We start from the raw sequence: 12,707 nt of genomic DNA on the forward strand, positions 1-12,707 counted from the left end.
ATGATTTAAATGTCCCTCAATTGTGAAAACACAGATCCATTTTTTCTGTATAGAATGTTCCCCGAATCCAACTTTCATTCACTTGCTCTCAATCCTGTGTGCCACCAGTACACATTGCAAGATTGAACTGGTCCATAACCCCTCCTCAAAAAAGGATACGCCTTCTTTGCGTCGACGAGCAACGAAACTAGGCGCCCGAATGGTCCAATGGTTTTGTTTTATGCCAATTTTCCAAAACGATGGACACATCGTTGACCAATTATATACAGGAGGCAGGGCTTCTCTGGAAAGCCCTCCCAAAGCAGTGAGCCCCTGCATGGTCGCCTAGGAAACCCCGTGGCGTGGTTGTGTGTCAGTTTCGCTGGGACCCGCGGTCGATGCCGGTGAGGAGGGGGATGGGTGCCTCAGCGAATGTAAGGACCCGAGACAGAATCAGAGCCCTATACCACATAGAGCAGCATATACCCTTTTATAAATATCGATTGTAAATATTCATAACACCATAATAAATGGACTAAACCACTGGGATTTTAACATAGACACTCGATGGAAGTGCTGTGTCCAAACAGTACACGGAATTAAACTTTAAACCTTTACGTGGGGACAGTGAGAAGTTTGTTTCCTACACCAGAAGAGGGAGCTACTTTTGAGGGCAAAGGATACAGGAGACGCCGAGGCCGAGGTGCAGGCCTTGTGGTCTGAGTCGATTTGATGTTGGAATACTCGAAGATCTGCATACAACACAGTTATTTATTTTATTCGTACTGGATTGGAATGTCTCTCTAGGTAAGTGGTTTAATCTCAAAGCATGCTTGTTTACTGCTTTAGTTATTATATATGATACTTTGGCTTACCTTCTGTAAGTATCTCAGCATCATAGAAAATACTGTAGGCTGTTTTTGCTCACCAGATGGTCTTGAAGACTACTTTTTGCGCCCACATAGACAGACGTCTGTAATCAGTCTTTCACAGTTCAAGTTTAGCTAGCTAACATAAAAATGTTCATATGCTACAGTCATTGTGCTGTCTGTCTGTAGAATGATATTCCATGGTTTAGGTCAGGTCCTCGTGCAACGCATGGAAGAATGCTAGCTGACCAACACAACCACAGCAGTTTTTCCTGCTAAACAATTAGCTAGCCATACAATATGTTCACAAATACTTGAAACAATAGCTAATTTAACAGTGTATATGACTTTCTTTGAGATGGGCAACTGAGTACAATGCATTTCATAGACAACATTCAGTGTCTCGAACAACCCAGACCCATTTTCTTAGTTAGCCTCTAGCAAGCTAGCTAGCGACATACATTTACATCTGATCCATCTAACCAGCTGGCTCCAATAGTAGTCTAGTCTACCTGGCAAGCCAAGTGTTTATTTTGAATTATTTGAGTGTTTATCTTTTATATATTGTTTCTTAAGGTCCATTTGGCTTGTCCCTTTTTACTATTCAAGTATCGAAATTATATTGCAATATTTTATGAACTGTAAACTCTAATTTTTTGGGGGTTATAAACACATCTGACTCAGGAACTAGTTAGCTAGCTGCATATCAAAATGTTTGAGCTGTGGGTTAAGTTAGCAAGCTAATCCTCTAGCTATCAAGACAAGTTTTAGCCAACCAACAATACGCCTATTTTGCTTTGTTATTGTGTTGCTTATCTGACAAGTGAAATCTTTTGATAAGTAGCTAAGTTGTCTAGTAGTTGCTGACATTAATGTTAAGTTGCATCTTAACATCAAAAGACAATTAGGAAAGTCAGAAATGGTGTAGTTGGGTATGACAGAGCTAGCAAGACTAACGTCATTCTAGCTAGCTAACTTTTTGGCCAGTTTCCAGTTTATTGTGCCCTCACATGATATCAGTGATTTTCGTAATCCGTGCCTTAACTACATGGAAAATATACCTGTTATGCCATCAGTTTGGCACTGTACGTGACATCAACGTGATGTGGGTAAAGCTACACGTGTTTTAAAGTTAGCAAATAAGCTAAGTAAGTACGTGTTTGCCTTATCAAGCTTATATTGGCCTTCACAATGTTCGGGCTTGTAGTTGTTTGATATTGGCCACATTAAAGACCCGACTTGGAGACTTGGACCCCAAAAAGCCATAACTTGAGAGTAGTGACTTGCTTTTCACCGTCTTCTCCACCTCCCCCATCCCCCAAGCTCTGTGACGACCAGGAGAATGGGTGATATTTTAGAGGGGAGCTCGCGTTTCTCTTTTAGACTCCATTTTCATTTGAACAACAAGTGAGTCGAAGGAGGCGAGGACATGAGTGAGAATCATGGAGCGAGAATGGAATGGCTGCTGTGCTTCAAACTGTGTAGAACAACATTGCGTGACTTGCGATACCCTGTGTAGGCTAGTACGTGGGACAAAATGCAGCACAAACATACGAATGAGGGGAACTTGCTATTGTGATTTGTGGTTCAATCATACATTCGGTTAAATGATATGTACATCTTGTGCTTTGCATTACTTCCCTTGGTGCTTGTATGGTTAAGATGAGTTTAATGGTTTAGATTTGGGGCATTTTAACGTTTATTTGATATGAATCAACTATGATGTTTTTGTAACATAGCAACAACCCTACCTAACGACAACACTGCACACCACATATATGTCATGGACTACATTACATATGCCGTTTACATTATGCCTTCTCCGCCAAAACTGCAAAATGTGCAACAGGGAAGAAAAAACCTTGTTTTTCTCCGTCAGTTTCGACTGGGTAGGCCAGTGTGATACCGGATGTATGACGACCGTGTCAAAAGGAACATTTAGTGTCCGATCTGCTGTATGACGGGTTCTTACGAATTATTTCCTGGTAGTTCCCGAAGTTGGAAGTAGATCAGTCTAGGGTTTTTAACTTGAATATTTTAGGTTAGATATAAAGTTCACCAAAGAGATATGTGGATGCATTTGTCATCGTAGTATTTTTCCAGGGCTGTAAAAACAAAAAAACACTAACTCAAACACATTCGGTGAAATGTTTACCTCTACCACCTCAAAATCTACAGTAGCTGATCATTTTTTCGAAGCATCGCCTTATTTTTTGGTAGATCTTGAGGCCCGTCTATTGCATGCATTTGTCAGAATCCTGTTGTGTTAGGGGGCAACTCACATTCTCAGAATAGTTTTTCATGTCTTTTAATAGCCTCTGCCTCTAGCCTTGCTGGCCACTTCAAGTCATTGGAAACATGAGATCTCCAAACTCCCCCTGTACTGACCCCACTTGTTATCTCGAACAAACGGTGTGCTCCCCGAGAGACAAAGACAAGCACACAGCCCCGTAAGAAAAGCATGGACAAGTTAGGATAGAGGCAAACAATGGCTTTCTTTTATAAGCCAACCTGCCAACCTAAAATTCCTTCAAATGGGCAAACTGACTAGTTCCTCATTCTCCAAAATGCCTCACATCTTTTTCTTCTTTCTTCTGGCCAACACTTAAAATTATTTCCCATTATCAGCCTACTTTATTTGGCCATGTGACATGTAAAAACTGCTTCATTTCAGGAGCAGGGCCAAATGAGTGAGTGAAAAATGCCTTTTTCTTTCTCATGTGAAAGCTGGGTCTTTGAGGTTCTACAGTACTGTTGAATAACCTCTGCTTGGATTTCCCTTGGCTTTGTGTGTATGTGTGTGCTTGTGTCTCTGGTGGCTGTGGAATTCCCCCCCAAACGTTGGGCCTCTGTAACTTTTGAAGATCTAAAGGAATGTGCAGACGTACAAGGTTAGTCTGCCCTGACTCACGTTGAAGGATAGGCCAGCTCCAAAAAGCAAGTGGTCATTAACTGTTGAGTAACACATGTTTAAATTCATGGAAGACCAATCATTTGAAAGGGAAGTTCAAAGCACATGTTCCGTCTTGTTCAATGAACTGTTATATGCATGTACAACATCTGAACTACCTCAGTTCTCTGTGTGTGTGTGTGTTGGAGTGGGGGAGAAGCAGGATGCTGGCCCATTTCCAGCAGAGGAAGACAGGATTCCATCTCAGTGCAGACCATTCTTGGGGAGCGAGGGAGAGAGAGAGAAAGAGGGGGAAGTTGCTGTGGGGAATAGGAAGAGGAGAAAAACGTTTTTTAGACCCCCATTTGAATGCTGATGACACCCTGTGACATTACACGGAGGGCAGGTGTGGTTATTGACATGTAAACGCCCGTAGTGTGTGTTCTTCTTTTTTGAGCACTGAGTCAGTGTTTTTTGATGTTTGATTGGGTTGAAGAACTCGAGGATCAAATTCAGTTGTGGATCTTTAAATTTGAATGAGAGAACCCTGTTTGTTGTAAAATGTCTCAAGACCATTTGTAGTTTTGACCTTGCTTCATAGCAGTGTGGGCAATTTTTCTTTGGCTTCTGCTAGGCAACCATTGCTTCGTAGAAAATGGTCATGGTATCAGAGCCTAACTAACTCCGTTCTTTGTTCATCTTTCTATTTTGTCTTCTGTGTTAGACTATTATTATATTCATTGTGGATTTTGAAAAGCTTCAATTCCTATTTTTTATGCCAATAAAAGTTGCGTACCTAACATCCTAACGTTTGTGTGAGGGAGGTGTGTTTTGTGTGTGACTTATTACATTCTTTCCCCAGCCTTCGTCCTCTCTCTTTCTATATTCTATTTTCTCTCTGTCTCTCTCTGTCTCTCTCTCTTTTCTCTCTAGCAGCTGCTCTGTGTTGTGTTGCTGGCCCGTCTTGCACAATGGGGTTAAAAACAAGTCGTTGTGACGCCTGTCTCCCTGGTGCCCTCTGATTGGCCCAGGAGCTCTGGAGCTGGTCCAATGGGGCGCGCCAATTCCTCAGCACGTCCTCAGCACTGTGGGAGCCGTGTTGCAGTGGGCTCTGCTGGGTAATTTCTGTTGTGTGGCGAGGTGTAAGGCTTCTTGGCAGAATAATGGAGTAGGAGGCTGGGAAAAAAACAAGGCTGGGAGGGGAGGGGGAGGAGCAGGCAAACTACGTAACCATCCCTCTTGTGTGCCTTGCTCTCTGTAGCTCTATTTCTTTGCTTGTCTCTTCACTCCCTCCGCTCCTCATGTCCTCTGTTGTCTTTGCTTTTGCGCCCTTATGCTCCGTTCTTCAGTTGATTTTCTCTTACACTCACACAGGCGCTGTCTCTCTGACCCACACCACCACTGTTTAGTTCTTGCTTACAAATGCCCATATAAGACAAGCTGTAGCGCGTGGCAGAAGAGAATTTATAGCAATATCTTTGTTTCTCTCCTTTTGAACCCCCTGCAGCCATTTTAAGTTTCAGCACATTGACCCCCCCACCAACCCTACACCCTAGCCCCTACTATCGTTCCCACCCCTGCTCTACCTCCTGAAGTATGTACCAGGCCAATAAAGAAATAACCTGGCAGAAAATACTGACAGATTGGTTTGCACCATGCAAAAACATTGCAAAACCACACACACAGTTTTTCTGAATGTATGTGTGTTTGCTCAGAGGGTGTTGTCACTGAGCAAATAAGGAATAACCCCATCGGGTAGGGCTTTCCCATCAAAGTTAAAATGCTCAACACTTAACTTTTTATGCAGTGCTTGAAACAAGAGTGTTTGTAGAAAAAATAATTAAAAGTGCTGCTGACAGTTTTTTCACTTCAGTGAAATTAGTCAAGAAACAGCGTCGGATGCAGGACATTTTATATAGTATTTGACTCTTTCAAGTAAAAAAACAACCTATGAACTCCGTGGCTAATCAAAATGGCTTCCAGTGTTGTCCGTGTGACATTAGCTCAGCATTACAGTGTACATGTTCTTGAGGTTTTGTGTGAGGTGGAGCGAGGGGTTGACTCGTCTGTCTCGCTGGATAAGAGCTTTGGCCACAGGAGGAAATGGAATGCAAATGTGTTTGTCACAGCCCATAGTCACGTGACAGAGGAGATTGTGTCTTTTTCATGGTAGATGGATAGAAAATACTTCTATTGATCCTCACTTGGGGACATTTAGCAGTAGAGAGACAGGTGAAAGACAAAAGTAATACAGTAATGAATCAGAATAAAATAAAATCCAATGGACAAATATTGAGCATATGATGTTATGGTAACGCACAATGCTAATTATAACAGGACATGCTTTTTAATAATTGATTGGTCTCCCAGACTTCTTAGGGAGAAATTCCACCCTCACCACCCAATTGGCAACCGATCCAGATTTTTTTTAAAGCTGTCCTTTTGCACGTTCAACATAGCCTAGCCACATCGACCACGTTGACTTTGTATGTCAAATCGTTGTATTGCGTTTCCAGCTACAGCTCAGTTAAGTATTTTTTCCCCTTGTAATTTATTCAAAGACAGCTCTAGTGTCTGGATTTTGACTAGCGGAAAGTGATAGCGAGGGAAAACCACGTATGGCCAACCCCACACATGCAGCTATGTCATTGTCGAATTCACTTGCTGCGTAGCCTTATGTAGTCTTATGTAGACAGACCCCGGTTTGTTTGCCCCAAAAACAGATGATTGATTTTGTGTCACACCGGCCCTTCTGTCATCCGCTCTCACCCTCTTGTCTCCCCCCCTTATGGCACCCGTGCTCCCTTTGTTCTCCATTGTGTCCCTCTCATCCCCTGGTCTGGTCAGGGTCCATTCAGACAGCTGGACATTGTTGTGGTAATGGTCGGTTGCACCCCCCTGCACACGCGCATACATCACAACATGGTGATATCTCCCTTTTTGCCATCGTGGCCATGTCGCCAAATGTTGACTTCTCTTCTATGAATAAAGTGAGATGGTTAATATGTGACGGTTAAAATCGAAAATTGTAAACAGAGTACCCTATCTACTTTTGACATCCCCTTTAGACATCAGTAGATGCAACAAGGTATGCGCTAACCTGGCATTCATATATGCAGCTACAAGGCACTTTTATTCCATGGTCTGCAAAGCTGTGGTGGTACGCTCTGTGTGGGTGTTGACCAAGTTGGAATGAACGTAAGATACCTAGACAAAAGGATGGTGACGGATAAGTAGGCGCTAGCTACGATGTTGCTGCTTGCACCTATTTTGTGAATGCTCTACCGCAGGTTAAGATTGAGATTAACAAGGCAAATTCCAAGCTAGGAACACAGGCAAAGTTTTTGTTGAAGATGCTTTCCTTGTTTTACTCATTTATCGGACTTGAGATGTGTTTAAAACTTTAAGTTAAACACAAAGGATACATTTTCTGCTTCACTTTTACAAAGAAAATGAAAGATACATAGTTTTGCATGGTTTATTCCCTACCTAAAGTAAAAAGGGATATTTGAATTTGATATATACAAATATATATATATATCTTATATATATAATATATAATCTTTGTTAGTTATCTTGAGAAATAAAGTAACACATTTTTGTCAATTTTTCATCAATGTCATTAGTTTAAAAATGTAATAATAAACACGTGAATTGCATCGAATTGTGACCTCAGTGTATCTTTACATCCCTATTCTCTTCAGAAGTCAACCTAGTATGGGTGGGCAACATGTTGAACGATTGTAATTTAACGTTCTACTTCAACAATGCCATGCGTTCATGTGTTGAGCCAGCTGGTTAGAGGTAAACAGTATGGTAGGAGGGCCACTTGAGAGCAAAAGATGGGCTCAGAACAATTGACCGTATAAGGATTTGCCTGGTCCCTTGTTCACTTAGCACCATTAGAATCATCCTCAACGTTACTCTATCAGATGTTTACTTCCTGTTGGCAGGCTGTCCTGTCGCCATATCTGATCTAGACTGCTATTCTGCTTTGTAATTGGGTTTAGGGGACATGGGGTTGGTTTTTTGTGTGTAGAAAAACTGCTTCCTGTGTGCAGAAGGCCACTGTGGTCAACGCAATTTAGATTGTGTAGTTACTTTAGGGAACATTTTTATTTGAAGGAAAGTAAAGAGGAAGGTTTTGAGAGCTGTGCTACCCCAAAACCTCTGCACTCCTCTCACTGTCACCCCTAACACACATTTAATAAATTTGTCTGTATGCATACAGTATATATCATCACATATAGGAATAAAGTAGCCATTGTAGCCTCTCTTGATAAGCATGTTGTATCTGAGTCAGGCTAATGGTATTTTGTAAGCATCAGGTACAACTGGGACCAGATTAGTAGATGCCCTGATGTTTTATGCATATCCCCTGCAGAGCAAATATGAAGTGCTTATCCCAGTCTGCACGCACATGATTGATAAGTCCCTAACATCATGTATGTATGTATGTATGTATGTATGTATGTATGTATGTATGTATGTATGTATGTATGTATGTATGTATGTATGTATGTATGTATGTATGTATGTATGTATGTATGTATGTATGTATGTATGTATGTATGTATGTATGTATGTATGTATGTATGTATGTATGTATGTATGTATGTATGTATGTATGTATGTATGTATGTATGTATGTATGTATGTATGTATGTATGTATGTATGTATGTATGTATGTATGTATGTATGTATGTATGTATGTATGTATGTATGTATGTATGTATGTATGTATGTATGTATGTATGTATGTATGTATGTATGTATGTATGTATGTATGTATGTATGTATGTATGTATGTATGTATGTATGTATGTATGTATGTATGTATGTATGTATGTATGTATGTATGTATGTATGTATGTATGTATGTATGTATGTATGTATGTATGTATGTATGTATGTATGTATGTATGTATGTATGTATGTATGTATGTATGTATGTATGTATGTATGTATGTATGTGAAAGAGAGAGGTGTAAAGGATACCTAATCAAGCTATTCATATAGTTTTCCGGAGGCTTCCACAAGAAACTGGGCTTACATCGCACCCTCTGTCAGTGTTCTTCATCTTGTTACCTTTGCATCTGTTATTACCTTGTTGTATCTCTCCTTGATAGGACTTAATTTCTGTTCATGTAACCAACACTTGGCAGGGAACAGCGCGTCCACGTCCCAGATAGAACGTCACGTAGGCCGGACTCCCTGAGGATTTGTGTGGGGGTTGTGAGTGAGGGAGCAAGTGTAATCTCCACAGACGGCGAGGAGTCTAAACTGACACATTGGTGTTGCTTAGAGGCAGGTTTGCTCGACAGTGTATTACAATGGACTCTCCAGACCGCTCAAATAGTAAAGCGAGTGTGTGTTTGTAAGTGTATTTCTAGGGTATTTGAATAGGCTGTGTGTGGTGGGGGAAGGGACCAAAGGCAGGAGGTGGAAGCTACTCAGTCACTATGTTTCCATTATGGTATCAATTTGAATCTAGCTTTATTCGGACAATGCTATTTTTTGGGGCAACTGCTATTATCCAAATATATATATATGGCAGTGAATAAACTGAATCATTGGCCGAAAGCATGTCATATCCCAGTACGATACGTGGCACTGTTTTCATTACAACTAGTGGTGATACAGCCCTTTCCGCTTGACCTCTTTACCACTACCAACAACATCAACATTTCGAGAAAGACGGAGAGCAAGGTGAAGCTATGTCCCTCTACATTTCGTGCATGATGACAATAGGAGTACTGCGAATGCAAACGGCGCTATTGGCTCGCGTTGTTTGTTTGTTTCTGCCGGGCCAGCTCCTGGCAGTGACAACTTATCGTCTTTTTCGACTTCCAGGTCAAGACCTGGGAGGGAGGGCGGCGGGATCTCAAGTATGCGCAAAGACGCAGAGTCCTGTTCATGTCCTGTCCAATTCACCGTTTACAAGCATGCGATGTCCGAATTATCAACCGACTTAATTATTATCCGACCGGGTGTCAATCGGATCATAGTCGGACCGCAATTATTCGAACAAAGGTGTTTACAAGAAAGGTATAATTCTATTTCAGTCTAAGTAAGCCAGTGATTCGAATCCATGTAACCACGGTGACAGACACATCACCAGTGTTCAATGGTTAAAAATAAATGCCCCCTCCATTTTTTAAGTTAAATATACTATTTCGTCCCGGTAATTCTTTTCCTGGGGTTTTAACTATCCAAGTTATTTTGTTTTATAGGGGGCTATAGTTATAATGATTAAATATTTGTTATTTTCTTAGGTATTTTATTTTTCAGAGCTGTGTACAGTGTACTGTTGTCTTGGTTGTCTGCTGTTGGTGCGCCGTCTACTTATTTACACACACGGCCATCTCCTCTTTCCCATGGTGATGACACACATACACTATGTCACTCCAGGGACACCAGAGCATGTGAGTCATTTAAATATTAAAAAGAGATCAAATAATTTATGACACAATGATACAAGTGTGTCTAGCAGAGCTCAGCCCTGTCTAGAGAGAGAAAGGAAAAGGGTGGGGGGAGGAAAGGAAGGAATTGGAGAGGGGTATAAGAAGGGATGAGAGGGAGGGAGGGGATCCTCTGCTGTTCATTTTGTGTCCCTCTCAGACTCCTTTCCAAAATGGCCCCTGTTCTAGGGAAGTGAACAGACTTTGTTGAGTCTGCCGGTAATTTGAGCCCAGTATTCATGGCCTGGGAGCAAACTAGGGAGAGAGGGAAAGGTAAAGAAAAGCTTTGCTTCTACTTATGGAATCAACCTCCCAGTTCACTGTCTGGTTGTTTTGGAAGAGGCCCAGGAGTGAACTCCCTTTGTGGCTTTGTAGCAACTAGCTATTTTAGTCACTAAAATGGATCACTGGTACAGTAGCAGAGCCATTAACAAGTCAAGTTGCTTGACTAAGCACTTCTGTGATAGTGTGCACCCATGAGCTCGAAGTTTCCTTTTTTTCTTTTTAGCACTAGCGTTCAGTCACACTGTTGTTGCCCGTTTGTGACCTTGCCGTCTGTTACATAACCAGAACTTGTCTGTTCCAAAATTGGACTGTGAGGCAAAATTTCTGGGGGGTGGGGTGTTGAACACTGTACAGCAGCGAATGCTTAGACTTAAGTCTGGATATTATTATATTACAAGAATGGAAAGGCTAAAATGGGGACTCAACAGTAAAAAAGGAAAATAAGAGTAGCAGATCTTGATGTCCTAAATAACCGACCTTTTAATATTGTTTCGATGGCCATTGGGTCATTTTAATGGACCCATTTCAAGAACAACAAAGAAAGAATTATAGAAATATAAAAACAGGTTGTGAGCCACACCTATTCCCTAGACCTGGTCCTGTTCTGATTATTATTTGCCTGTGGTCCTGCTACACCAATTCTATTCAGTGCAACAATGCCCAGGGTCAACTGACCTTGACATTATTAGTCGTTAGCCACCCTTGTTGTTGCCTTAGTGGTAGTAACCATCGACTGTGAACGCAAGCCAGCCACTGTAGCTAGGAGACAGCATTTTAAATGCCATGCATCTCAGAGCTGTTTTTGCCAATAGTTACTATAGTTCGACCTACATCTTCGAACTTTGTTTCAGTCTAGCTACAGGACAGACTTATTGTTCGTTTTCTCTGTAGATGTTTTGTTTGGATCATTTCCTGTTTGTTTGCTTGTATGTGTGAAAACCACACCCTGCATTGTCCGGTGGTATCTAGACGTAGCTAGACGTGTGCACGTGTGGGTCCGTGTTCAGGGCATGGCCCTGAGATGACCTCAGTCTTTCGGGAGCATGTGAATGACGGTGTTTGGAAAAACCGGGTTCCTCTTCAGCAGGCGGACCATTCGGACTGGGAGGGCAGGAGAGACGGCGAAAGACAGACAGAGAACACAGAGGATGAGTGTGGGTCAGTGTCCCAGCAGTATGTGCGATCACATGACATGTGGGCCGAGCCTGATGCTGGATGACTCACCCGCTCTGTCGTTATGTCTCTGTGTCTCACTCTCTCTCTCACCCTCTCTCTCTCTCTGACGTTTTCTCTGTCTCGTTCTTTTGCTCTCATATGCCGTCTAGTGAGGGAAACGCCCCCACTGGTTCTCCTTAGTACTCCAGCCTGCCCGAGGACAGATAAGCCCGTCCTGTCGGGGAGGGGGCGGACAGCTAATGGCACAGGGATCTGCCTCTGTTGTTTTTCCCCTCTCTGAATAGCCCCCTCTATCCAGCGAATGGAAACCTTTGTATGGGGTATGAGACAGTGTTGTCGCAACAGGCCCATAGCGAGGCTGCCACTGTAGGTGGGGCAGGCGAAAACTCCAGTTGCATTAATACTCAATACAGAATCCATAGCGACGTGACTCGGCACATTTGGTTTGTTGAATGGGAATCTGATCGGCTCCCTTTTGAAACTGTCCTCTTGGACTGTGTGGTTCCACTGGTCAATGTCTTATCTTTTCTGGGCAGGTGTCGTTCAACCGAAACAAGGACGCTCACAACCATTATCTCTTTTTGTTTCCTGTCAGCCGGTACCCATATTAGGCTTCTCCCATGGTCTGTGTTGCATGAAGACATTGCTTACTTGATAACACTTGATATCTAGCCATATCTTGCTTCTGGTGTCAGTCTCATTTTGCCAAAGCTATACTGTACTGTCGTGTGGCACTAAAGATATTTCTGGCAGCAAAGGAAAAAGCTGAGGACTGACATTTAATGTTAGCAGTACACATGTGTAGCAAACCCGGTGGTGGTTTCATTGCTATTTCTCTGCATGTAATGTTAAAGTGTGTGTGTGTGTGTGTGTGTATGCACTAGCCCACTCAACTGACGCCTGCCTAACCTCTTCAACAGGTCTCCCCATGTCCGTGAGCCGTCGCCTGCGGCTCTGCGGCGCCCCACCCCTGGAGTGGTCAGTCGCTGCAGTTCGGACCCCGTGATCGTCCACACCCCCCCCATTCCCCTCCCCTCCCTTCCCTC

At 42.5% G+C, this 12,707-nt stretch overlaps 1 long non-coding RNA gene across 1 annotated transcript; it reads left to right on the forward strand.

The window, feature by feature from the left end:
- The first annotated feature begins 199 nt into the window (after nt 1-199).
- LOC124470839 lies at nt 200-12,676 on the forward strand. The gene is made up of 2 exons (XR_006956463.1): nt 200-786; nt 12,582-12,676. It is a non-coding gene; the product is annotated as an uncharacterized LOC124470839 (long non-coding RNA).
- The last annotated feature ends 31 nt before the right edge of the window (nt 12,677-12,707 follow it).

This window comes from Hypomesus transpacificus, chromosome 9, assembly GCF_021917145.1.
Source record: "Hypomesus transpacificus isolate Combined female chromosome 9, fHypTra1, whole genome shotgun sequence".
Taxonomy (NCBI): domain Eukaryota; kingdom Metazoa; phylum Chordata; class Actinopteri; order Osmeriformes; family Osmeridae; genus Hypomesus; species Hypomesus transpacificus.